At 41.7% G+C, this 26,350-nt stretch overlaps 1 protein-coding gene and 1 long non-coding RNA gene across 4 annotated transcripts in view; one reads left to right on the plus strand and one right to left on the minus strand.

The window, feature by feature from the left end:
- Positions 1-26,350, minus strand: part of il1rapl2 (interleukin 1 receptor accessory protein-like 2) — a 1,302,096-nt gene that overhangs the window by 1,013,394 nt on the left and 262,352 nt on the right. The window lies entirely within an intron of this gene.
- Positions 13,214-26,350, plus strand: part of LOC134353160 (uncharacterized) — a 94,083-nt gene continuing 80,946 nt past the window's right edge. For both annotated transcript variants that reach the window (XR_010019554.1, XR_010019553.1), the window contains exon 1: positions 13,214-13,445. This is a non-coding gene — a long non-coding RNA (uncharacterized LOC134353160). The remainder of the gene's footprint in view (positions 13,446-26,350) is intronic.

The following is a 26,350-nucleotide window of genomic DNA, read 5'->3' on the forward strand; positions in this document are numbered from 1 at the left end:
TCAAGAGGTCTGTTTGACTGTGGGATAGATGCTCTCCTTGAGCCAGGTGGTACATACTTTCAGGTTTCATAAGATTTGGGAATGAAAGGGTTATTATAAGAGGAGCATTTGATGGCTCCGGGCCTGTATTTGCTGGAATTTAGAAGAATGGAGGCGGGGTTCTCTTTGAAACCTATCAGATGTTGAAAAGCCTAGATAGAGTGGATGTGCAGAGGATGTTTCCTTTACTGGGGAAATCTAGGACCAGAGGGAACAACCTCAGAATAGAGGGACATCCATTTAAAATAGATATGAGGAGGAATTTCTTGAGCAAAGGGTGGCTAATCTGTGGAATTTATTGCCACAGCAGCTGTGGAGGCCAAGTTATTGGGTGTACTTAAAGTGGAAGTTGCTAGATTCTTGATAATTTCTGGCATGAATGGATAGGAGAAGGCGGCAGGAGAATAGGGTAGAGATGGAAATGAATAAGCCATGATGGAAGGCGGAGTGGACATGATGGGCCAAATGACCTAATTCTGCTCCTATGTCTTATAGTCAATAGTAAGGTGGGAGAAGACAGAATGTTCGGTTTGGGAACAGGAGTTAGCATGTAACATTTCATGTCTCAGTGAAATATTTATTTCTAGAATCTTTTTTTCCTATTCTCATGAATTCAGTAACTCATTTACATTTTGTTTTACCAGGTCAGAAGCAATTTGCAGGTCAAGGATGAAGGGATCAGGGGTCTCAGTGGGCTGCAAAAGGTAGAAGTAATTAAGGGAAAGTGGGATGCAGTGAGTACAAGGTGAAATTAAGATGGCTGGTTACCTAAAGAAATGGATGGCAGCCAGAGTTTCCTTTGTCTTTGTTGCTTGCACACAACTAATAAGTAAATAGCAACAATTATTGAACTGTTCTCCACAGCCAGCTTTCAATCAACCATCCTCTGCTGTCTGGAAACCTGCTTTCTGTATCCCAAATACACCATCGGCTGATCACTAACACATCTTTGTTCAGATACTTGGAATCATTGAGTCAAAGTCACCAAATACTTTCGATATTTTTAGACTTAGACATAGAGGTTATACAGCATGGACACAAACCCTTTGGCCCAACTGGCCCATGTTGACCAAGTTAACTCTTCCAAGCAAGTCCCATTTTCTAGCATTTGGCTCATGATTTCCTAAACTTTTCTAACCCACATACCTGTCCAGTGCCTTTTAAAATTTCTCCTTGTACCTGCCCCAACCACTTCCTCTCACAGCTCATCACACATAGTTCTTTCGTTCATTATGTACCATGTCGTATGACATGGGTGACCTTGATCTTTCCATGATCATGATTGTTCTTGGCAAGTTTTTCTACAGAAGTTGTTTGCTATTGCATTCTTTTGGGCAGTGTCTTTACAAGACGGGTGACACCAGCCATTATCAACACTCTTTAGAAGTCATCTGCCTGGCGTCTGTGGTCGCATAACCAGGATTTGTGATATACACCAACTGCTTGTACAGCCATCCACCACCTGCTCCCACAGCTTCACGCGATGCTTATTGGGGCGGGTGGGGGAGCTAAACAGGAGCTGCACCTTTCCCAAGGGTGACCTGTAGGCTAGAAGAGGGAAACAGCGCTTAACATCTCCTTTGGTAGAAACTTACCGCGAACCCATCACACAATTGCACATAGATAGCACCTTTTATGTTAAAAAAATTGCTCTCATTTTCCTATTAAATCTTTCCCATCTCTCCTTAAACCTCTGCCTTATTGTCCTCTCCCAACTCTGCGAAAAAGAATGAGTGCATTCATCCCATCAGCGCCCTCATGATTTTATACACTTCTATCAGATCACCTCTCAGTCTCCTACAGTCTAGAGAATGAAGTCATATCCTGTCTAAGCTCTCCCTATAACTCATTCACTCAGGTTCTGGCAATGTGCTTGTAATTCTTTTCGGTGTAAGAACATCTTTCCTATAACAGGGTGACCAAAACCGAACACAATACTCCAAGCTAGAGAAAATCTGCAGATGTTGGAAATCAAAGCAATTCATACAAAATGCTGGAGGAACTCAGCGGGCCTGGCAGCATCTATGGAAAAGAGTAAACAGTCGATGTTTCAGACGGAGACCCTTCATCAGGACTCATAATGATCAGCGAGTTCTGACGAAGGGTCTTGGCCTGAAACGTCGACTATTTACTCTTTTCCACAATACTCCAAGTGCGGTCTCAGTGCTTGTGTTTGGATTGTTAACCTTCCACTTACTTTAATCTTCTCCAGTCCATCTTACTACAACCTTCTCCAATCCATCACCATCTTAAACTACCAGCTCTCGTCTCTGATCATATTGTTCCTTTTTCATTTATCGCCATGCTATATGCTATATCTGTTTTCTGGAAGTTCTTACACAAATTTCTCCACCAAATTCACTTGCATTTTGTAGCTCAAGATACCTAGTATTCATGTCCTTGCATGAAGCTTTGGATACCTTACTAAATCTCTTTAGTGCGTGACCCTTTTCCTTGTAGAACTTTGGGTGTCGTCTATGTTGAGAGATGTTCTTTAACTGTTGCCATATCTGGGCAAGTGTTGCAGATGCTGAAAATCCAAAGCAACACCCACAAAACACTGGAGGATCTCAGCAGGTCAGGCAGTATCTATGGAAACGAATAAGCAGTCGACGTTCAGAGCGCAAACCTTTCATCAGGACGTGTACTTGTGAGGTGAGAAAGGAGAATCGAGCAGCACCGCTAGCTTTGGATACCTCCCTTGTTCTTCAATATCCAGAAATTTTATATAAAACGTGCACACACAGACTAAACCAACAAAACAAATTAGACTTTTAGCAACACACACAAAATTCTGGAGGAACTAGGTAAGTCAGGCAGCATCAGTGGAGAGGAATAAACAGTCAATGCTTTGTGTCAAGATCTCTGATTAAAACATCGACTATTTATTCCTCTCCATAGATGCTGCACGACCTGACCAGCTCCTCCAGCATTTTGTATGTGTTCTTCAAGCTTCCCAGCATCTGCAGCATCTCTTGTGTAAGGTTAGGTTTTAGAGGTACTGCACACTAGAAATTATATTTGGAATAAAAATAGAGAATGCTAAAAATGTAATAACATTTTGGACTAATGGTCTTCCACTTTTGATAAGTCATAAAATTATATTTTTTCTGTCCACAAATGCTACCTGACTTCCTGAATATGTCTCGAATTTTCAGCATGATTTTTTAGAAGAAATTCCAGGCTTCTAGCCTATGCAGTAGTTCCATTTTGAATTTGTTGGTTGAAGGGAATAAAAGGAGACTTCGCCAGGAAATCAGCTGAGCAGACAACAGGAAATGATGAAACATCAGTGACAAATTATAAACATTAATAATCTTCATGCTGTCTGGTTGTAAATTCCTCTAGAAAACATTATAAAGCTGTCAGAAGGTGATAACTCCCAGGATTTAATTTCCTAATCACTTTCTCATTCAAAATAATGAGTTAATATTTTGAAAGATGTAAGCACCATGGGATGAGTGCATTGGGTGTTGAATGGTTAGTATGATCTCAATTGGCTGAAGGGTCTGATTCTCTGCTGTTCTAGGATACATAGTATCATTGGGGATGTAGTGTTAATTCAAATAACCCATCTTCCAGCATATTGAAAAGAAAAAGGAGAAGAAGTAGTTTTGTGAACTGGTCTGTAGGACGTCACTGTTGGTTGCATTCATCATTGGCGCCTTCTTGGATTCGTCAGATTCCTCCTTCAGCCATTCTATCTGGCCATCACTCACATGCTCCTCCTATTTGGTCGGTCCACCAATTATTCATGTCACCCCCACATCCTCCTTCACTTGATCCGTGCTCCACCTTCCTCTTCTGTCAGATTCTATCAGCTGCAGCCCTTTATTGCCTCACCCCCAACCAACCTCCACCCCCCCCCCCCCAGTCCCTGTTTCCACTGTAAATACAAGAGAGTCTGCAGATGCTGGAAGTCTTTAGCAACACTCACAAAATGGGGGGAAACTCAGTCAGCACATAAGGAGGAGAAATAAACAGTCGATGTTTCCCGCCGAGACCCCTTGTCTGGACGACTATTACTCACTCTCCACCCCTCACACGTTAGCATAATGGTTAGTGTAACACTTTACAGCTGCTGTAGTCCAGATTCTATTCCCACCATTATCTGTAAGGAGTTTGTACATTTTCTCCTTGACTGTGTGGGTTTCCTCTGACTGCTCCAGTTTCCTTCCAAACTTTCATTCCAAAGATGTAGTGGTTAGTAAATTGTGGGGATGCTATCTGGGTATTGGAAACATGTAGACACTTGTGGGCCATCTCAGCACAGGGCAGAAGTGTAGCATTGGGACAGCATGGTAGTACAGCAGTCAGTGCAATACTTCACAAGGCCAAAGTCAATTTCTTATCAAGGTGTCTATACAGAATACAATTCTGAGATTTATCCTCCCACAAGCAGCCATGAAACAAAGAAACACCATGGGACCTGTTCAAGAAAACATCAAACACCAAATGTACAAAAAAAGAAAATTATTGCGCTAACGGCAAACAGCAAACGGTCAACACATGGAATATCAACATCAAACCAGGAGTCGAGTAGTATTCACTTTAGTTCAGTTCAGTGTCATGCCACTAGCCCACTGCAGGTTGCGGAGCCTTTCTTCACCAAAGCACACTATTCTGCATCAATCTCCATGATCAAACTGCTTAAAAACAGTGTACGGGGTCTTTCTTTTTTGTATGTTAAATTTAAAATGGCTTCTTTGTTATGTTATACTTGGGAATGCTTCTTTGTTATGCTAAATGCTGAGAAAGTCTCTAGCTAGACATTTGCTTGGGTTAATACAGACAGCAAGGTGCTATTAACCAATGGGTGTTCATGTTATCGTTCTTTTCGGATGATAATGCTGTCTCATATGACTGGGAACGGGGTTTTTGGGGGGGGGGAGTCGGAGGAGAGACGGGGAGGACGACGGACGTGTGAAAGGCTCCGGTCGATCACTCCGGGTGGTCCCGAGCCGTGAGTTGACAGGATCCGGATGGTCGTCAGGAATTGATTGAGCTCCGACGGTTGAGCACGAAGAACTTGGACTTTGATAAGTCTGGCGCCTTTTTTTTCCATTACTTCCTTTTCCGTATCAAATTTATATTAATTTCATAGACTTAGTAATATCTACAAAGTGTACTTGGTGAAACATACTGTGTGTGCTGGTTGATGTCTGGGATTGATTCGGGTGGCAGAGGTGCAGCAACCGATTCCGTGGGAAGCGTTGAGGCAGGTGCTGGGTGGGATTTCCCCTAGACATATATGAGCCAATATAACTGAGTGTTACAACAGCAACAAAAAGGAACCAGAATCCAGAAGCACAAACAACATGAAAGTCAAAGCCCCCTAAATTGAATCCTCAGACTTTCCAATCAATCCTTGTGATGTTGATCCCAAGAATCCTGAACTGTCCATAAAACCATAAAATATAGGAAGAAGTAGACCATTTGGCACATCAAGTCTGATCTGCCATTCAATCATGGGCTGAACCAATTCTTCCAGTCATTCCCACTCCCCTGCTTTCAACCCATACCCTTTGATGCCCTGGCTAATCAAGAGCCTATTTATCTCTGCCTTAAATACATCCAATGACTTGGCCTCCATAGCCACTTGTGGCAACAAATTCCACAGATTTATCGCCCTCTGACTAAAGTAATTTCTCCACATCTCAGTTCTAAAAGGACGTCCTTCAATCCTTAAGTCATGGCCTCTTGTCCTAGACTCCCCTACCATGGGAAATAACTTTGCCATATCTAATCTGTTCAGGCCTTTTAACATTTTGAATGTTTCTATGAGATCCCCCCATCATTCTCCTGAATTCCAGGGAATACAGCCCAAGAGCTGACAGACGTTCCTCGTATGGTAACCCTTTCATTCCTGGAATCACTCCTGTGAATCTTCTCTGAACCTTCTCCAATGTCAGTATATCCTTTATAAAATAAGGACCCCATAACGGAACACAATATTCCAAGTGTGGTCTCACAAGTGCCTTATAGAGCCTCAACATCACATCCCTGCTCTTATATTCTATACCTCTAGAAATGAATACCAAAATTACATTCGCCTTCTTCACAACTGATGCAACCTGGAGGTTAACCTTTAGGGTATCTTGCACGAAGAATCCCAAGTCCCTTTGCATCTCTACATTTTAAATTCTCTCTCTATTTAAATAATAGTCTGCCCATTTATTTCTTCCACCAAATGCATGACCATACACTTTCCAACATTATATTTCATTTGCCACTTCTTTGCCCTTTCCCTAAACTCTCTAAGTCTTTCTGCTGGCTTTCTGTTTCCTCAACACTACACGCTCCTCCAACTAGCTTTGTATCATTGGCAAATTTAGCCACAAATCCATTAATACCGTAGTCCAAATCATTGACATACATCATAAAAAGCAGCGGTCCCAACACCAACCCCTGTGGAACTCCACTGGTAACCGGCAGCCAGCCAGAATAGGATCCCTTTATTCCCATTCTCTGTTTTCTGCTGAACAGCCAATATTCCACCCACGCTAGTAACTTCCCTGTGATTCTATGGGCTCTTATCTTGCTAAGCAGCCTCATGTGCGGCATCTTGTCTGAAAATCCAAGTACACCACGTCTACTGCATCTCCTTTGTCTACCCTGCTTGTAATTTCCTCAAAAATTTGCAGTAGGTTTGTCAGGCAGGATTTTCCTTTCAGGAAACCATGCTGGCTTTGGCTTATACTGTCATGTGCCTGCAGGTACTCCGTAATCTCATTCCTAACTATCGATTCCAACAATTTCCCAACCACTGATGTCAGGCTAACAGGTCTATAGTTTCCTTTCTGCTGCCTCCCATCCTTCCTAAATAGCGAAGTAACATGGGCAATTTTCCAGTCATCTGGTACAATGCCAGAATCTATCGATTCTTGAAAGATCATTGTTAATGCCTCCGCAATCTCTCCTGCTGCTTCCTTCAGAACCTGAGGGTGCATTCCATCAGGTCCAGGAGATTTATCCACCTTCAGACCATTAAACATCCGGAGCACCTTCTCAATTGTAATTTTCACTGTACATACTTCACTTCCCTGACACTCTTGAATGTTTGGTATATTGCAGACATCTTCCACTTTGAAAACTGATGCAAAATACGCATTCAATTCCACTGCCATCTCTGAATCTCTCATTACAGTATCCCCAACGTCATTTTGTATTGGTCCTATATCTACCCTTGACTCTCTTTTACCCTTTATATACTTAATAAAGCTTTCAGTATCTTTCATATTAGTTGCCAGCTTCCTCTCATAATTCATCTTTTCCTTCTGAATTACCTTCTTAGTTTCCTTCAGCAAGTTTTTAAAAGCTTCCCAATCGTTTATTGTCCCACTAGCTCTGGTTTCCTTGTATGACCTCTCTTTTGCTTTTACTTTGGCTCTGATTTCACTTGTCAGCCACAGTAGTGTTCTTCTTCCCTTTGAAAATTTCTTCTTATTTGCAATATATCTTTTTGCACTTCCTTCATTTTTCACAGAACCTCCAGCCATTGCTGCTCTGCTGTCCTTCCTGCTAGTGTCGCTTTCCAGTCAACTTCGGCCAGTTCCCCTCACATGCCATTGTAATTTCCTTTATTCCACTGAAATACCAACACATTGGAATTTAGTTTCTACTTCTCAAATTTCAAAGTGAACTCAGTCATATTGAGATCACTGTTCCCTTAGGGTTCCTTAACCTTAAGCTTTCTTATCACCTCCGGATCACTGCACAACACCCAATCCAGCACAGTTGATCCCCTAGTGGGCTCAATAACAAGCTTGGCTAAAAAGCCAGCCCTTAGACATTCTACAAATTCTCTCTCTTGAGATCCAGTACTGACCTGGTTTTCCTAATCCACTTTCACGTTAAAATCCCCAATGATTATCATGACATTGCCTTTCTGACATGCCTTTTCTATCTCCTGGTGTAATTTGTAATCCACATCCCAGCTACGGTTTGGAGGCCTGTATACAAGTGCCATTGGGGTCCTTTACCCTTGCCATTTCTTAACTCAACCCATACAGACTCTACACCTTCCAATTCTATGTCATCTCTTTCCAACGATTTAATATTATTTCTTATACACAGAGCCACACCACCCCCTCTGCCTACTAACCTATCTTTCCAATGTACTGCATATCTGTGTATATACTGTTTATCAGTGTATTTGCACTGATATATAATTACAGTCATCATTTAGCCATGTTTCAGAGATGGGCATAACGTCATATTTGCCAATCTGTAGCTGGATTTCAAGATCGTCCATTTTATTCCTACGCTGCCTGCATTCAAATACAACACTCTCAGTCCAGTATTTGTTGCTTTCTGTTTTAACTGCACCATGCCTCTATTGCCCTGTAACTCATGCCACTGGCTTTGATTAAGCCTCATCTCCTGCCTGTTCTTTCTATAATCTCTGTTGCATGCTATCTTTGATTTATTCTGTTTTCCCCTTCCTCAACCTTATCACTCTGGTTCCCAACCCCCTGTCCTCCAATAGCAGTTAGCAGGAAGATCGGTCAAATAATGGCAGATGTCACCGAACACATGGCCATCCTCTGCTTTCATCTTTGTCAACTTCAACGTTGCTGGACGCCTCAAATGGAGAGAAGTAATGGAGTTAATCATGAGCTCTCCAATCTTCCAGAATCCAGGGTGCACACTACGCTCCCAACTTCACTAAACTCTCTCAGAGACAGAAAAACACCAGATTACTTAACTGGCCCATCAAAATGTAAATGACAGGTTCCAACTGCCTGCAGCTTAGTAGTAGAATCATATTTGAAAAACGAAGTAAAATAAGTCATTTTGTGAACTGTCTGCAGGATGTCACCGCTGGTTGTGTTGTTCGCTGGCACCAACTATAAGATCTGGATTCAATTTCCACAGCTGTCTGTAAGGAATTTGTTCATTTTCCCTGTGATTACATGGATTTCCTCTGGTGATCCCACTTCCTTTCACATTACAAAGAAACACGGGTTAGGATTGATAAGTTGTGGGCATGCTATGTTGGCCCCAGAGCACGGCAACACTTACAGGCTGCCCCCAGCACATCCCTGGACTGTACCGGATGTTAGCGCAAGACAAGGCATTTCACTTTATGTTTTGATGCTTTGATGTACATGTGACAAATAAATCTAATCATAATCCAGAAGCTGGAAATCTAGAGCAACACACACAAAATGCTGAAGGAACTCACCAGCTCAGGTAGCATCTACGGAAGTGAATAAACAGTCGACATTTCGAGCCAAGGTCATTCTTCAGGAATGGGGGAGATGCAAGAATAAAAAGCTGGAGGAAGGAGAAGGAGGACAAGCTAGGAGGATAAGTGAAGCCAGTTGGGTGGCTTCACCTATCACCGTCCTCTTTTCAATTCAAGAAGAGGCTCGGAATACCTTCCTTTACTGATCACAGTATAGAGTGTAGAGGCAGCTGGTGGGGCCTCTGCCTCACAACACTAGGAATTCAGGTTTGATCCTGACCATGGCTGCTGTCTCCGTGGAGTCTGCACGTTCAACCTGTGGCCTCTTGGTGCTCAGATTTCCTCTGAGGGCCAGCAGGGCTGAAAGGCCTCGTATGTCCGAAGGAAAAATGAAGGGTGGGCAAGGAAGTTAAAAATGGGTAGAATATACAGCAGTGTATGAAGTAACAGTCCCTTTGGCCCATAATGTTGCGCCAAACCAATTAAATTAGTAATCAAATGGCCAACTAACCTAATTTCCTCTGCCTACACAACGTCCATATTCTTCAATTTACCTCACATTCATGTGTCTAACTCCCTAATGTCTCTGTCTCTGCCACTACCTAGAATCAGAATCCAATCTGGTTTATTATCACCAACATTTATTTATTTATTTAGAGATCAGATGCAGAACAGGCCTTTCCGGCCCAAAAAGCCACACCACCCAGCAACCCACCTAAACACAGGACAATTTAAAATGTCCAAATAATCTAATAACCGGTATGTCTTTGGAATTTGGGAGGAAACCAGAGCACTAACAGGAAACCCACATAGTCACGGGCATATTGTACAAACAGAACTCTGGAACGTCCTGAGCTGTGATAACATTATACTGACCACATTGCTACCATTGTGCCCCAAGTCTGTGATGCATCAGTTGGGACATATGTCATAATAGATTTCATTTGTAGCAGCAACACAGTGCAAGACAAGTTTAAAGATTTTAAAGATTAGATTAGCTTTATTTTTTATTGAGATGCAGTGTGGAATAGGCCCTTCTGGCCCTTTGAGCCACGCTGCCCAGAAATACCCCAATTTAGTCTAAGCCTAATCACAGGACAATTTACTATGACCGATCAACCTACCATGTGGTACATCTTTGGACAGTGGGAGGAAACCAGAGCACCCGAAGGAAACCTATGTGGCCACGGGGAAGTCGTACAAACTGCTTACAGGTAGTTATCAAAACATACAGGGAGATTCATTGTTTTTGTGTCACATCAGATCAGCAAGGATAGAGTTGCTTGCAATTCTACTGAAAAGGATATTAAACTTTTCCTTTTCACTACCCTGCTCCCTAAAGCAGGTGCCCATCTTTTTGCAATGCAGTGATGGTTGGGCTCCCCACCTTACTGATAGAACATTAAACCCTGTTTGGTCTTGCAGAATAGGATTGAATAATATTTCAGTCCACGTGCTCAGAAATGGAAGTAAACCTCATAGCAAGCAGCTTGAAGACAGCCTATTGAATGTCTAAAGAGAGTTGTTTAAATGAGTCACAAATTTTTCACCAATTTGTACACTTATCTTGAAGGCCCTTTCTCTATCAATCAACACCAGCAAGAATATATCAACTGGTCAATTATGTCATCGCGACAGGCAACAGTTTTTTACACGGTGGAACAAAGTGGTGCTGAATAGATAGGAAGATACATTTGTGTGATTGATTTGTTTAAATTCAAATCTACTTTCCAAGTGAGAGCAAGGAAAAGTATTCAATACAGTCTTACTTCAGCTAATCCATCAGAGAGTGATGGAAATTTGAAAGGCAGGAGGCCAATCAGCCATTAATCTCCATTCTGCTTCTCTGCTTTTAGTACTGAACCTTAGAGGCTGCACTATGTCAGAGGCTGCAACAGGTACTTTCTTTTTGCTGTGATGACTGTTTCTCTTTCCCGCCATCTCTTTTTGATAGTGAATTCCAGATGACAGTAAGCGCGGGGCATAGAAGGATGAGAGGAGACTTGATCCGAGTGTGGAAGATGATAAGAGGCAGAAATGAACAGCCAGAGACTTTTCCCCATAGCAGAAATAGCTAATACTGGGGCCATAACTTCAAATTGATTGGAAGAATATCTGGGGAGTAGGTTTTTTACACCGAGAATGGTCGGGGTGTGGAATGCCTTGTCGGGGTGATGGTAGATACAGATACATTAGAGCCATTTAAAAAACTCTTAGATAGCCACATGGATGAACCAAAAATAGAGTTATGTAGTGGGAAGGGTCAGACTGATCATAGAGCAGGTTCAAAAGGTCGGCAGAACGTTATGGAACAAAGAGCCTTTTCTGTGCTATAATGTTCTGACCCACTGGCAAGTACGTCATTTATTGCCCATTCTTAATTCTCCTGGGGAATATGATGATGATCTACCTTCTTATATCTTGGCAGTACTTGCACGGCCATGCTGAGATGCTGAGAACAGGGGAGTTCTGTGATTTAGAAACACTGAGGACGGATTCCACACTAGAGGTGGTTGAGACCTCTGTGGCCAGTGAAATGAGGAATGGTCTCCCCAGTATAGTGAGATATACTGAGCTGACAAGGTCATATTTTGCATACAGATAGCCTCCTTCTTCATCCTCACTGACTTTGCCTAAATTAAGCAGGTGATGTACATTGAATTAGTTTTGTGTTATCCCACTTGACAGGGTCCAGCACTGTCTGGGGGTGGGGGGAGGAGGAGGGGGAGAGGGTTGGAATCTCCAGGGTTGTGTGAGAGACTGGGCCATTGGGCCAAGTGGCTGAGGGTGAGCATGAGGCAGCATGGATTATCTGTGTGTGTGTGTGTGTGTGTGTGTGTGTGTGTCTGTCTGTCTGTCTGTCTGTTTGTCTGTCGGTGCGTGTGTGTGTGTGTGTGTGTGTGTGTGTGTGTGTGTGTATGTATGTATCTGTCTGTCAGCCTGTCTCTGTCTGTCTGTGTCTGCCTCTTTGTGTGTGGGTGTGTGTGTGTGTCTGTCTGTTTGTCTGTCGGTGCGTGTGTGTGTGTGTGTGTGTGTGTGTGTGTATGTATGTATGTATGTATGTATCTGTCTGTCAGCCTGTCTCTGTGTGTCTGTGTCTGCCTCTTTGTGTGGGTGGGTGGGTGGGTGGGTGTGTGTGTGTGTGTGTGTCTGCGCATCTGTATCTGTCTGCCACTGAGTGTGGGTGTATGTGTGTGTGTCTGTCTGTCTGCGTGTGTGTGGGTGTGTGTGTGTAAGAGGACAGTACTAGTTGTGGGGTTCAGATTATCTTAAAGTATCTTATTAAGTGATAATACTTCTTGCAGCAAGGAAGGTCTCAGTATAAGACCTCATTTAAATCACGTATCCCTCACACTAACAAGTGACAGTCTACATGTCAGATCTTTCTGATACTTGACCATACCACCTGATCACTCTGTAATACTCGAACCAACTAAGAGAAAACCAAAAAAAACTGAATTACTAATTAATCCTACAACACGTTCATATGAACCCTTGCATCTTCAAAAAGATGTGTCACCGTGCCTGTTAAAGATGGGGAAATATGCTTACCCATGGGTGGCAACAGTAACCAGAAGACCAAGCGACATAATGAGCAGAATTCAGCATTCTACCTATCGGGTCTGCTCTGCCATTCCATTAAGGCTGATAGTGGACGAGACAGATAAAACAAAATCCTTCGCTTGCTATTACTTAAATATTCCTAAGATGTTATACAGTCCAGGTGGACATACGGAAAGATATTTCCTCTGTTTTTTGTATTAGCAGTGTACTTTCCCTTTAAGAGGTGCAGGCTGACTTCGGATAGCACAAAACCCCTGCTGAAGTGAACAGATAATGAACTGCACAGTTCGCAATGGATGCACACCGAAATCACACAAATTAGCCAACAGCATGAGGCTGGTGTGAAGCCTGTGTCGGAAGCAACGGTAGTGAGTTAATAGTACGTCTTGGTTCCTGTTCCTGTTCCTGTTTTCAGCGGCCACTATTTTAGCCTCACTAATCTCTGGAGAGTAATGAACTGGATCACCCACTGGAAGAGTAGCAAAACAGCTGCTACATTTCATGTTCTTTTCTTGACTTGGTTTATATGCAGAACACTTTTGAAGTGGAAAGATTGATAGAGTTACACACAGCTGTGAAGAGACTCCCAAAAGATACATTACATTAATCTCAACACGGGAGAAGAAAAAAACTACCGCACTTCGTAACACAGGTAAAATAATACTTCACTTCATTTTAATTTGAAAAGTCTAACATTCAAACTCAAACTCTCCTAATTCCCAAAGAACAAAATCAAAACAAAGTTTACCTTGTTCAGAGATTAAGATCCAGCTCTTTACATATTCACATATTTAACAGTTAACAAGGGAAGGTCAAGTTTCAAAAGCACAAGAGATTCTGCAGATAGTGAAAATCCAAAGCAAGGCACACACATTTTAATTCCACGTCCCATTCCCATTCTGATATGTCTATCCACGGCCTCCTCTACTGTCAAGATGAAGCCACACTCAGGTTGGAGGAACAACACCCTATATGCATGAACATTGACTTCTCTAATTTCCATTAATGCCCCATCTTTCCCTCGTACTACCCCATCCGTTATTTATTTTTATATATATATATATATATATATATATATATATATATGTGTATTCTTTTTCTCTCTCTCTTTCTCCCTCTGTCCCTGTCACTATACCCCTTGCCCATCCTTTGGGCTTCCCGCTCCCCCTTTCTTTCTCCCTAGGCCTCCTGTCCCATGATCCTCTCATATCTCTTTTGCAAATCAACTTTCCAGCTCTTAGCTCCATCCCTCCCCCTCCTGTCTTCTCCTATCATTTCAGATCTTCCCCCTCCCTCCCACTTTCAAATCTCTTACTAGCTCTTCCTTCAGTTAGTCCTGACGAAGGGTCTCGGCCCGAAACGTCGACTGTATCTCTTTCTAATGATGCTGCCTGGCCTGCTGCGTTCACCAGCAACTTTGATGTGTGTTGCTTGAAATTCCAGCATCTGCAGAATTCCTCATGTTCACACAGAGTGCTATAGGAACTCAGCAGGTCAGGCAGCATCTGTGGAAGGAACTAAACAGTCCACTTTTCAGGCTGAGAACCTTCTTTAGGACAGGAAAGGAAGGGGAAAGAAGCCAGAAAAAGGAGGTGGGGGAAGGGAAGCAGTACAAGCTGGCAAGTGATAGGTGAAACCAGGTGATTGGGATTCTGGGAGGGTGGGAGGGGGAATAAAGCTGGGAGATGATGGGTGGAAGAGGTAAAGGACTGAAGAAAAATCAGACAGAGAAAGAAACACCACATTGAAAAAAGATTTTCGATATAGTCTCAAGTCTGGATTCAGTTTAACGTGGGATGCCTCACTTTTTAATTTATTTGTTCTTGAGATGTTTACATTGCCACTAATGTTGCCAATAGGCTCAACAGAGACGGTAGTTTGGAATTAGCCCTGTTGTTGGTCTGGAGTTTAAAACTGGTATCGAGCAAACCAGGGAGGATGGTAGATTTTATTCCCTGAAGGACATTAGTGTGAAAGAGGATTTTATGACAACCCAGTTTTGTTCATGATAATCAGCCTTTTAATTTAAAAACTAAGTTTTTATTTAATTATTGAGGTTTAAGATCCCAGCTACTTTCCTGAGATTCCCACTGATGTCTCTGGATCAATGGTCCTGATTATGGCTGCTATCCCTGCAAATTAACCAGTGTGTTACTGCCCCATCAGTGATGGACTTGATCTTCTGGGTACAGGATCCTGAACGCAGAAGGCTGGGTACAGCAGCCTGAACACACACACTCAACAATTCAGGAATAGCTTCCTCCCTTCTGTCATCAGATTTCTGAATGGACATTGAACTCATGAATACTACCTTGTTACATTTTTCTCACTTTTGCACTACATATTTAATTTATCATATATATATATATACAGTATATACATATGCACATTTCTTATTGTAATTTACAGTTTTTTTATTATTATGTTTTCATTGTACTGCTGCTGCATAACAACAAATTTCACAACATATGCCAGGGATATTGAACCAGACTCTCATTCTGATAAGTTCTGCCCTTTCTGCCCCACTGGTGCGTTGTACTGGGGACCAAGGCTTGGGCCTACTCCAACTGCTGTGGGAGCCGATCTGGGATTCAGTCGGGTTTGGGATGCTGTTGGCTTGCTTCTATTGTTTGTATGACATGTATGTGTTTTTCTCTCTTTCTCTGCAGTGGTTTTTGGTCCTTTTTTAATTGGGTTATTTGGGTTTCTTGCTTTCTGGCTACCTGTAAGCAGACAAATTTCAGGGTGTCTGATTTATTCATTTGTTGATAGTAAATGTGCTATGAATCTTTCTAATGGTTTCTCTAATACCAAGTGTAGGATGTCCATGAACATGTGACGTATGTACCAGTTATGTTTCCATTCTCACTAGCAATTTTCCACATGCACTCTGATGTCAGGTTCCTTTTCCAGATCAGTAGCAAAACACAAAACTGTGGTAACTTCCCCACATCTCTTGCACAGCAGAACCCACCAGGAAGGAGTAAGGCGTTAGCTCTTTCCACGTTGCATTTAGTCAAATATTTAAAATTCCAGAATTGTAAAAGCTTATTTCACTTAATGTTATAAGATGTTTTAATTCTTTAATTAAATATGATTTGAACATGAGAAATTCAGAAACATTCAAAATTTTTGTCCTACTTGACAGTTGGTTAAGGTGGGGGCATGCTTCAATGTCAGAATCAGAATCAGGTTTATTATCATATGTTGTGAAATTTATTTATAATGTATTTGTTGATAAGTGTGAACATTTTATGGTAACAGTACAGTACAAGAAATAAATCACTATAAGTCATTAATATGACAGAAGACAGACACATAGAAAGTGCAAAGAGGAATAGCAAGGTTCATGGACTGTTCAGAAGTTTTGTGAAGAAGCTAATAATAAAACATTGGAATTCAAGTTATCTGGTACCTCCTCCCTTATGCTTGTAATGAGAAGAGGACATGACGTGGATGGTGACAGCCATTAACGATGGATTCTGCCTTCTTGAGGGACCACCCTTTAATGATGCCGTCAATGGTAAAGAGTGTGATGGAGCTGGGGTTTTTTTCACCTCTTTTTTGGACAATGCTTGTTTTGGCTCTATCTTAAGATGAGATTTATGTCAATGTCGCGGTAACACACAGGACCTTGCCATCTGCATTGATCTTGGAACATAAATCAACATCTATTGATAAGTTTACAACAAAACTTATGAAACTACATCAAAGAAAGTTCATCAACCCGAAAAGCTGATTCTCTTTCTTCCAACAAAGATGCTGCCAGACCTGCTGTCTATTTTCCTGTCTTCATTCCAGCATCTGACATTATGACAAGTCAGCTTCAAAATTCATGACTGAACTTACACACAGCTTGTTTCCCCAAACCAGCCCAGACTTAATGTTGCCAGCAGATAACAGTATCAAACTCTATATAGCTAAGTGGACACATTAATTCTGACCATTACAAGATGAACCTTTTGGGGAAAGACAAGAAAGTAGGTTAGAGTACTAAAGTTTTTGCCTAACCAGTAACTTAATTAGCACCTTAATAAACCCCACTAAATTACATCCATTAATTATCTGTCAATCTTTACCCAGAATCCACTGCAGAGAGGCATTTGTCAACAAAGTACAATAACCCTAGGTTAAATGCCCAGTTGTTACATCAGCAAATGGCAGGAGGCATGAAATGAGTCTACAGTGTGAGTGAAATGTTGAAACTGAGACTGATGCTTTAACATTAACAGATAGTAACAGTGAATGCTGAAACTGGAGTGCCTGAATGGAATAATGAGATGATTCTTTTTTTATTACTGAGAAAAGGGGTAGCATGGTAATGTAGCAGTTAGCATAATGCTATTACAGTGCCAGCAACGTGAGTTGAATTCCCGCTACAGTCAGTAAGGGGTTTGTACATTCTCCTTGTGACTGCATGTGTTTCCTTCAAATTCCTCCCCATATTCTAAAGACATATGAACTAGTAGGTTAATTGTTCACATGGGTATCGTGGGCTGTATATCTAAATAAAATAAGAAAGGAACGAGGTAGACTAAAACCAGAATGTGTAGAAATGAATTGATGGATGGATAGAACAAATTCCATCAGACTGCAATGTTAAATCTCAGAATTTATTTATCTGCAATACCAGTCAGCAGAGCTATCCAAGAATCAGATTGATAGGGTTTTGTTCAGTGACATTTCAGCAACATAACCATTCATTTTGATGGGGTTTTAGAGCTACTGGAATAATAGCAACTTCCATGTACAATCCATCTGAAAATGTAGTGAAACATCCTAAGAAGGTTAAATGGAACAAGAAGACTAACTGTTGGTGCTGGAGATCTGGAGAATCACATGAAATGCTGGAGGAACTCAGTGAGTCTGGAATGTGTTGTCACTGGAATATGTGGTGACATTTGTGGCTGGCCCACTGTACACTCTTAGGTTGTATTGGTTGCTAATGATGCATTTCACTGTATGTTTTGATGTACATTTGATAAATAGATAAATATGAATCTGAATCTGGGCAGGCAGCAACTATGGAGGGAAATGGACAGTCAAAGGTTTGGTTCCTGATGAAGGAGTCTCAACCCAAAACGCCATATGTCCGCTTCCCTGTATAGATGCCGGCTGACCTGCTGAGTTCTTCTGGTGTTTTAGGTGTTATCCAAGAAAGGTAAGGAAGTGATTATCAAACTAAATTTGATTTCAAGACTCATTGGGTTTGGTGCTCAAAAACCTGATAAAAGGACTGCGAAGAGGTGGAGAAGTGTTGGGATGCATGGGGGCCTTGGTAGGTGAAGATATCAATGGTAGAACAAGAAACGCAGAAGTGAGTAAAAGATCAGAATTAAAATGTAGAACAATACAGCATAGGAACAAGCCTTTAGTTCCATGATGTTGCGTCAAACCAATTAAATTAGTAATTAAACACCTATCTAAACTAATCCCTTCTGCATACACAGTGCCCATATCCCTCTGTTATTTACACATTCATGTTCCTATCTAAGAGGCTCTTAAATACAATAATTATATCTGCCCCAACCCCCACCCCTGGCTGTGCATTCCAGGCACCCACCATTCTGTGTAAAAATAACTTGCCCCCCACACATCTTTTTCAACTTTCTCCCTTTCACTTTAAATGCATATCCTCAAGTCTTAGACGATACACCCCTGAAAAATAGATACCCGTTGTCTACTCTGTCTCTTATAACCTATAAACTTCTTTCATGTTTCCCCTCAGCCTCCACCAGTCCAGACAAAACAAACCAGGTTTGTCCAACCTCTCCTCATAGCATGTGCTCTCTAATCCAGGCAGCATCCCAGTAAACCTCTTTTTCACCTTCTCCAGCCTTAACAATGGGTAACCAGAATGGAATGTGATTAAGAAAAGTTCAAACCTTTTGAAGAATTATCATGTTGGAGATTTCAGAGATGGGGAAGGATGCAGTAATAAAACACAATGAAAATTTTACAGCCAAACCAAATCTAGGTCAGTGAGCCCATCCATGTGAAGCTGAACAAGATGCTAATGTCTCCTTGATTCTTTTCTCAAATACTTTTTAACATTGGGAACATGGAGACACACTACTGAATAGCATGAAATATGCATCAGCATGAAAAAGATCATAATTTTAACCATGCAGATTAAAAGGCTGATAAACCTATTCCAAAAGTTATTAATTTCTGTTTTTTAACTGTGCAATTTTGTCAATGCATAGCTAAGAATTCTCCAAATCAAAAGCAGGCAGTTAATTTGCACATCAGTTATGTGTTGTACAAGTCATTATTCTATTCAAGGTAAGGTACAATTGTAATCATCCAGCATATTACTTCTGTAACAAATTAACTTGATTGGTTCATTGAAAGTGGGAAGAACATTCAAAGATGAAATAACTGTTATAATGAATATAATGAAATAATGTAGAACTTATAATGTGATGAAAACTGACTAAATCAATTTGTCATTTTGAATAGCTTCAATAGTTTGAAGGCAGTGTTTCCTTCAAAATTGCCCCAGTTACAATAAAGCAACAATTTATATTCAGGTGAAGAAAATCTAGAATTATTGCAAAGAAACATGTTCCTCCACACCTAAGATAGCTCATTGTAGGTGATGAAATGTATTCTTGTATTAATGCAATGAAGCATTGAGTGTCGGACACAAGCACTGGCTTCAATTAATAATGAGTGTCACTCATCTTAACTCACGGATACAAGCACCACAAAAGGTGCATCTGGAGAACTGAAATGGATTCTCCATTGAGACAGGAGTAATGCTAAGAGCAGTCACTTGTCTATAAGATTTTTCTGGAAACCATACAATGGGTAGGAATGGAAATAGTGAGAAGGTCAAAGAAACAAATGCTAGGAACAGCAACACTGATAAAACATTCGATTCCTGGTGGTAACAGCTTCTCGGAATTAACTGATTATTCTTGTTAATTACAGTGGAAGTAAATGCCTCACTGTCATGGGCTGTAGGATCTTACAAACCAAGTTAGAGTCATAGAATATTACAGCACAGAAATAGGCCTTTCGACCTGCACCTGGACCATTTCCCTTCCATACTTCTCAGATCCATGTATCTATCCAAATCTCTCTTAAATGTTGAAATCAAACCCACATCCATCACTAACAAGAGAAAATCTGCAGATGCTGGAAATCCAAGCAAAACACACAAAATGCTGGAGGAACTCAGCAGGCCGGGCAGCATCTATGGAAAAGAGTACAGTCAACGTTTCAGGCCAAAAACCTTCGGCAGGATTGGCGAAGGGTTTCAGCCCAAAACATCGACTGTGCTCTTTTCCACAGATGGTGCCTGGCCCGCTGTGTCCCTCCAGCATTTTGTGTGTGTTGTCCACATCTAGTACTTACGCTGGCAGCTCGATCCACACCCTTACCACACTCTGAGTGAAGAAGTTCTCCCTCATGTTCCCCTTAAACATGGACCAGCACGGTAGCATAGTGGTTAGCAAAACACTTCACAGTACCAGTGACCCAGGTTCAATTCCTGTTGCTGACTGTAAGGAGTTTGCACTTTCTCCCCATGACTGCGTGAGTTTTCTTTTGGGTGCTCTGGTTTCCACCCACAGTCCAAAGACTTTCAGGTTTGTAGGTTAATTGCTCATTGTAAATTGTCCCATGATTAGGCTGCGATTAAGTAGGGGGATTGCTGGCCGGCGTGGTTCGAAGGTCCGGAAGGGCCTATTCAGCGTAGTGTCCCAATAAATAAATAATAAACATTTCACCTTTCACCCGTAACCCATGAACTTTAGCACCGGTCTCACCCAACCTCACTTGAAAAACTCTGCTTACTTTTAATCTATATATATACTCCTTATAATTTTATATACTACTATCAAATCTCTACTCATTCTTCTATATTCTAGGGAATAATGTGCTAACCTATTTAACTAAGGCTCTTATGTTCCTAACAAAATCAAGGAATTTCTCAACATTTATTTACTTATTATTAATTTTTTAGTATTTCCACAGTTTGTCTTTTACACATTGGTTTCAGTTTTTGTGTGTAGTTTTTCATTAATTCCATTCTTTTTTTTTGTTCTACTGTAAATCCCTGCAAGAAAATGAATTTCAAGGTAGTATGTGGTGACATATATGTACTTTGATAATCAATTTACCTTGAACATTGAACTTTGATGTTTCAGTGCTATTGCAGTCCATACTGTAGCTGCACCCTAAGTCAAAAAACAACATTTCAAGTAACAGAACAAATTCAGATTATTGTTAGTATTTTCCATTAAGAATGACTGCCACCTGTGAAAAGGCTATCACATAACCCCCATGCAGCAAGCTAGCTCAAAACAGAAGACAACATACATCAAAGTTGCTGGTGAACGCAGCAGGCCAAGCAGCATCTATAGGAAGAGGCGCAGTCGACGTCCTGACGAAGGGTCTCGGCCTGAAACGTCGACTGCGCCTCTTCCTATAGATGCTGCTTGGCCTGCTGCGTTCACCAGCAACTTTGATGTATGTTGCTTGAATTTCCAGCATCTGCAGAATTCCTGTTGTTTGCGTCAAAACAGAAGAAACTACTCCAGTTTTGTCCTTGGGATGAAATGAATTTAATTATTTTATGGAGTCATGGAGCTGTACAGAATGGAACAAGGCCATTCAGCCAACACTTGTTCATGCTGACCAACATTCAATTTCCCAGCACGTGGCCCATATCCCACTAATCTCTTGCCAGCCATGTACGTGTCCACGTACTTATTCTACAATACTGTGCAAAAGTTTTAGGCAAACTTTTATAGGTAGGGTTCATAGAAGCATAGAAACATAGAAAATAGGTGCAGGAGTAGGCCATTTGGCCCTTGGAGCCTGCACCGCCATTTATTATGATCATGGCTGATCATCCAACTCAGAACCCTGCACCAGCCTTCCCTCCATACCCCATGATCCCTTTAGCCACAAGGGCCATATCTAACTCCTTCTTAAATATAGCCAATGAACTGGCCTCAACTGTTTCCTGTGGCAGAGAATTCCACAGATTCACCACTCTCTGTGTGAAAAAGTTTTTCCTAATCTCAGTCCTAAAAGGCTTCCCCCTTATCCTCAAACTGTGACCCCTCATTCTGGACTTCCCCAACATCGGGAACAATCTTCCTGCATCTAGCCTGTCCAATCCCTTTAGGATTTTATACGTTTCAATCAGATCCCCCCTCAATCTTCTAAATTCCAACGAGTACAAGCCTAGTTCATCCAGTCTTTCTTCATATGAAAGTCCTGCCATCCCAGGAAATAATCTGGTGAACCATCTTTGTACTCCCTCTATGGCAAGGATGTCTTTCCTCAGATTAGGGGACCAAAACTGCACACAATACTCCAGGTGTGGTCTCACCAAGGCCTTGTACAACTGCAGTAGTACCTCCCTGCTCCTGTACTCGAATCCTCTCGCTATAAATGCCAGCATACCATTCGCCTTTTTCACCGCCTGCTGTACCTGCATGCCCACTTTCAATGACTGGTGTATAATGACACCCAGGTCTCGTTGCACCTCCCCTTTTCCTAATCGGCCACCATTCAGATAATAATCTGTTTTCCTATTTTTGCCACCAAAGTAGATAACTTCACATTTATCCACATTAAATTGCATCTGCCATGAATTTGCCCACTCACCCAACCTATCCAAGTCACCCTGCATCCTCTTAGCATCCTCCTCACAGCTAACACTGCCGCCCAGCTTCGTGTCATCCGCAAACTTGGAGATGCTGCATTTAATTCCCTCATCCAAGTCATTAATATATATTGTAAACAACTGGAGTCCCAGCACTGAGCCTTGCGGTACCCTGCTAGTCACTGCCTGCCATTCTGAAAAGGTCCCGTTTATTCCCACTCTTTGCTTCCTGTCTGCTAACCAATTCTCTATCCACATCAATACCTTACCCCTAATACCGTGTGCTTTAAGTTTGCACACTAATCTCCTGTGTGGGACCTTGTCAAAAGCCTTTTGAAAATCCAAATATACCACATCCACTGGTTCTCCCCTATCCACTCTACTAGTTAAATCCTCAAAAAATTCTATGAGATTCGTCAGACATGATTTTCCTCTCACAAATCCATGCTGACTTTGTCCGATGATTTTACCGCTTTCCAAATGTGCTGTTATCACATCTTTGATAACTGACTCCAGCAGTTTCCCCACCACCGACGTTAGGCTAACCGGTCTATAATTCCCCGGTTTCTCTCTCCCTCCTTTTTTAAAAAGTGGGGGTACATTCCTGAGACTTTTGCACAGTACTATAGTAATTTTATGTATTACATGGTACTGCTGCTGCTTAAAAACTCAAATTTCATGACCCGTGTGAGTGATGATAGATTTGATTCTGATATGTGTCTCTATTGTGGGCTGAGAGTGGGAGAGGGGAATCATGCTTGGGAAAAGGGGAAGGAAGAGGGGAGAATGTGGGAAGCATCAGAGAAACATTCTGTAATGGTGAATAAACTAATTGTCTGGATTTAAATGACCTTGTTCTGGTGTCTCAGGGCTTGCTGTGTCTGCATCCATGTCATCCCTCTCCCCACCCCTGAACTCCTTCTTTGTCACAGTCCCACACCCCTCCCATGGCACTCCATCCTCACCTTTCGCAAAATCCTTTGCTCCTGCCAGATTTACAAACTCACTGTCCACTCCATGTTGACAAACACGTTCCTGTGAAAAAGTCTCAGGCACCCTAGCTATTAACGTATATATGCCTAAGACTTTTTTACAGTAATGTGTGTGTCTAATGTACTGGCCTCAACCATTTCCTCTGACAGCTGCTTCCAAATATCCAGCAAGTTTTTCACTGAACCTTTGTGCATGTGACAATCCTAAACCAATATACCAACTTAAGCCCTTTTCCATTTACCTGCACTCGGATCCCAAAATCTGAAGCTGCAATCTGTGCAGCCTTCCATAAAATCAAAGGCATACAACTAAATTAATGTTACCTGCATCCCGGCCCAATATTTAATCCTTTTTAGCATGTTAAATGGAAGAAACAATGCTCTATGCAAACAATTTGAAAGTTAATGTGATGGTTTCATACTGGCAGGGAGCGTCTGTTGGTGTTGAAATATATATGGGAAAACCAGTTAAGCTCATGATCCAAAAGAAAACTATTACCAGCTTAAAAAATAGTTATTGATTTTTCACGTCAGTATGTCAGGTACACTGACAGCCTGATCACTATCCCTTCATTAGAATTCATATTGTGTGCTCTGAACACATTAATTCTGCATTTTGATTCTGACAATGAATCTTACTGAACATAGTAATTTCTTTAGAAACACTTACGATCTCTTTAAACAGTTGAAAGTAATAGAAATATGCCGGGGAATACATTAAGCTTCATCAATTACCAATGTTATTTTTCAAAAAAAGCCACATTGCCTAATTCTTGACATCATTTTTGAGAACAAACTTAAAGTGAACTATAAAGTGAATTAAATGCTTGCACACTTGACTTGAAATTTGTCCTGTGTCACTTACATGAAATGTACCATGTAAAAGTGGATATGCATCGCACTCCATTTCACAAATTCAATTCTATTGAAGTCAATGAGGTTGAACATCACAAGTACAACATATAGACTCATTACACTGCTTGCTTAGTACTAATAGAGGACACTCCCTCCAATTAAATTTCTTTTACACTTGATCATTTTTATGTTTACTAATAATTTTACTAAATGTAAAATGTTTATGCAAAATGTTTTCCCATTAATTACATTTGGCGGCATAGCCAAGTTCTCAGACGGCTGGCATCAATCTTGGAACAGAGGCAAATCACCACAAATGCGCTCCCACAAACATTTGCAGGAAATGTCCACATCACACAATTTGTACTCGCAGGCCAACCTCCAGAGCACCATATAACATCAAAAGATGTAAGCGTTCTGCAGGTTGCTCGGGATTGGAAAATGGACGTGGACGTGGACTTGGACTTGGAAAAAAAGCTTGTGTTTCCCCCAGACATTGCGGCTACAACCCTTCGGCCAGACATGGTCCTGTGTTCCACAACAGCCAAGCAGGCATATGTTGTGGAATTGACAGTACCATGGGAAGATGGTGTCAAAGAAGATTATGAGAAGAAAAAGACCAAGTATTCTGAACTGGAAACTGAAGCTGCCCAGAATGGCTAGAAGACCAAGATTTTCCCTGTAGAAGTGGGATGCAGGGGATTCGTTGCTACATCTATGACCAGTCTATTGAAGAAGATGGGGGTGAGGGGTCACTCCCTCCAACAAGCAATCAAGTCCTTGTCAAATGCAGCAGAAGAAAGCAGCAACTGGATTTAAATTAAAAGGAAAGACAACAACTGGGCTGCAAGATGAAGAGAGGAGGGTATGGAACTGAGGTTTCGGGCTGACCAGAAGTGCACTGAGAGCGGTAAGCGTAAAGGAGGGGGGCTTGCTGTGCTGGTTAACAACAGATGGTGCAGTCCTGGTCATATTATGATCAAGGAACATGTTTGTAGCCCGGTATTGAACTTTTTGCTGTTGGACTCCGGCCATATTATTTGCCAATGTGAGGGGATCCAGGAGTGCCCCTATAAACTGTTTGGAGAGAGACATTTATCATTGATGGTTTGTTTGGAAAGGAGAGAGAGACAGAGTTATTTACCACCGATATATTGCTTTTAAAAAGAGAGAGAGAGACGAAGATTAACAGTTGGACTGTCACTTTAAGGCATTGGAAGTAACTTTGGATTTTTACTGAGTTTGGAGTTGGAGACAGCACCGAGCAGCTCGTAAGTTGCTATGGTGACCAAAGGCTGGTTGTTGATGTTACTTCCAAGGACAGGTTGCCTGATTGTGCACTCCTTTGCAGACAAAGGAAGGAGGGACTCTTTGACTGGCAGGTGATACTCAGCACAGAGAAATAAATGGGAGGTCAGATGATACAGACCTCAGGACACATGATCTGGACACCGAAGGAGCATTGTTGTGCCCAGAGAGAAAGTGGGTTTTGGAGGATCGATCAGACGGATCGATCCAAATTGCTACTCCAGTTTGAGGAGAAGGGGTTGACTGGTGGGGAGTTGTCCTATGTGCCCACCCTCGCCTGGGTGATAGCTCCACCACAGAAGACCGGTCCCCCGGTTAAAGTCACAGTCGGTGACTTGTAAAGGATTTCGGAGGACGACGAGAAGATCGACGGCAGCAGCTCACCTGAAGACTCAACTCACTCTCTCTCTCTCTCCATCACTACTCAACTAAATACACGAACTGAACTGAACTTTACTCAACATCATAAGACTGTATCTTTTTGCCCCTAGACTTAAAGCAGCTTAGTTTTTTCGTACATATATATATTCCACACTTACTTTTATATATAATCATTGCTAACCTGTTTGATTTATCTACATTTATATTACTGTATTGCGTAGTTACTAATAAATATTAGTAGTTTATAGCAATACGAGACTCCAAAGTGGTTTCTATTTCTCCGTAACTTCCGTCACCTCCAACGGGATCCCACCACTAAGCACATCTTTCCCTCCCCCCCTCTCTCTGCATTCCGCAGGGATCGCTCCCTACACAACTCCCTTGTCCATTCGTCCC

This window comes from Mobula hypostoma, chromosome 10, assembly GCF_963921235.1.
Source record: "Mobula hypostoma chromosome 10, sMobHyp1.1, whole genome shotgun sequence".
Lineage (NCBI taxonomy): Eukaryota > Metazoa > Chordata > Chondrichthyes > Myliobatiformes > Myliobatidae > Mobula > Mobula hypostoma.